Source organism: Perca flavescens, chromosome 8 (genome assembly GCF_004354835.1).
Source record: "Perca flavescens isolate YP-PL-M2 chromosome 8, PFLA_1.0, whole genome shotgun sequence".
NCBI classification, from domain to species: Eukaryota; Metazoa; Chordata; class Actinopteri; order Perciformes; family Percidae; genus Perca; species Perca flavescens.
Window position 1 is genome coordinate 39,227,668 of NC_041338.1, and position 2,500 is coordinate 39,230,167.

The 2,500-nt window shown below is 55.6% G+C and overlaps 1 protein-coding gene across 1 annotated transcript in view; it reads right to left on the reverse strand.

Annotated features, from left to right (window-relative positions):
• Positions 1–2,500, reverse strand: part of tbc1d15 (TBC1 domain family, member 15) — a 24,115-nt gene that overhangs the window by 16,750 nt on the left and 4,865 nt on the right. The window lies entirely within an intron of this gene.

The window sequence follows — 2,500 nt, forward strand, 5'->3', positions numbered from 1 at the left end:
TAAGGCTAACCCCACATAAACTACCACCACCAAGCTTATTCCTAGCCAATGTTTAGTCACTGGCGAATAAACTGGATGAAATACGACTCTGGATTACCTCTCACAGATAGATTATGGACTTTAATGTCATGATTTTCTCTGAAACCTGGTTGAAGGGCCACGTTCCCGACATTGCAATTGAACTGGAGGGGCGGACTATGTTCAGAGCTGACAGGACAACTGAAGGCTCCGGTAGAACCAGAGGTGCTGGTTTGTGCATTTATGTCAACAATGCACGGTGCACAAACGCTGTCATGACCGGGAGTACCTGTTCTGAGAACCTGGAATACCTGTTTGTTAAATGCCGGCCTTGTGACCTACCCAGTACTGTTACCATGGCCTGATGCCGATGCTAAGCAAGCAATGAACAAACTACATGCTGCCATTAGCAAAGAGCAAACTGCACACCCAGAAGGGGCGTTTACTGCTGCAGGGGATTTCAATCAGTCAAACCTCAAGTCTGTACTCCCCAAGTTCTACCAACATGTCTCCTGCCCGACCAGAGGGGACAGAATCCAGGACAAGGTGTACACTAACATCCCCGAGGCCTACAAGGCTACAACACTACTGTTTACATCTTACTTTACACACTTCAGCCTGAGACAGCTAGCTCAGGGGACAGACTGTAGGACAATAGGTGGTACAGCCTGAGACAGCTAGCTCAGGGGACAGACTGTAGGACAATAGGTGGTACAGCCTGAGACAGCTAGCTCAGGGGACAGACTGTAGGACACTAGGTGGTACAGCCTGAGACAGCTAGCTCAGGGGACAGACTGTAGGACAATAGGTGGTACAGCCTGAGACAGCTAGCTCAGGGGACAGACTGGAGGACACTAGGTGGTACAGCCTGAAACAGCTAGCTCAGGGGACAGACTGGAGGACACTAGGTGGTACAGCCTGAAACAGCTAGCTCAGGGGACAGACTGGAGGACACTAGGTGGTACAGCCTGAAACAGCTAGCTCAGGGGACAGACTGGAGGACACTAGGTGGTACAGCCTGAGACAGCTAGCTCAGGGGACAGACTGGAGGACACTAGGTGGTACAGCCTGAAACAGCTAGCTCAGGGGACAGACTGTAGGACAATAGGTGGTACAGCCTGAGACAGCTAGCTCAGGGGACAGACTGTAGGACACTAGGTGGTACAGCCCTGAGACAGCTAGCTCAGGGGACAGACTGTAGGACAATAGGTGGTACAGCCTGAGACAGCTAGCTCAGGGGACAGACTGTAGGACACTAGGTGGTACATCCTGAGACAGCTAGCTCAGGGGACAGACTGGAGGACACTAGGTGGTACATCCTGAGACAGCTAGCTCAGGGGACAGACTGGAGGACACTAGGTGGTACAGCCTGAAACAGCTAGCTCAGGGGACAGACTGTAGGACAATAGGTGGTACAGCCTGAGACAGCTAGCTCAGGGGACAGACTGTAGGACACTAGGTGGTACAGCCTGAGACAGCTAGCTCAGGGGACAGACTGTAGGACACTAGGTGGTACAGCCTGAGACAGCTAGCTCAGGGGACAGACTGGAGGACACTAGGTGGTACATCCTGAGACAGCTAGCTCAGGGGACAGACTGGAGGACACTAGGTGGTACAGCCTGAGACAGCTAGCTCAGGGGACAGACTGGAGGACACTAGGTGGTACAGCCTGAGACAGCTAGCTGGGACAGACTGTAGGACACTAGGTGGTACATCCTGAGACAGCTAGCTCAGGGGACAGACTGGAGGACACTAGGTGGTACAGCCTGAGACAGCTAGCTCAGGGGGGACAGACTGCGAGGACTGAAGGTGAGGTACATCCTGAGACAGCTGAACTCGGGGACGACTGGAGGACACTAGGTGGTACAGCGCGACGCCTGCGCGACGATGAAGCGTGGCGTCTGAAGCGCGACGTCTGAAGCGCGACGTCTGAAGCGCGAGGTCTGAAGCGTGAGGTCTGAAGCGCGACGTCTGAACCGTGACGTCTGAAGCGTGACGTCTGAAGCGCGACGTCTGAAGCGCGACGTCTGAAGCGTGACGTCTGAAGCGTGACGTCTGAAGCGTGACGTCTGAAGCGTGACGTCTGAAGCGTGAGGTCTGAAGCGCGACGTCTGAAGCGTGACGTCTGAAGCGCGGCGTCTGAAGCGCGGCGTCTGAAGCGCGGCGTCTGAAGCGCGGCGTCTGAAGCGCTGAGCGTGGCCGCCTGAAGCGGGAGGTCTGAAGCGCGACGTCTGAAGCGTGACGTCTGAAGCGCGACGTCTGAAGCGTGACGTCTGAAGCGCGACGTCTGAAGCGCGAGGTCTGAAGCGCGACGTCTGAAGCGCGACGTCTGAAGCGCGACGTCTGAAGCGCGAGGTCTGAAGTGTGACGTCTGAAGCGCGACGTCTGAACCGTGACGTCTGAAGCGTGACGTCTGAAGCGCGACGCCTGAAGCGTGACGTCTGAAGCGTGACGCGCGACACGTCTGAAGCGCCTGAAGCGG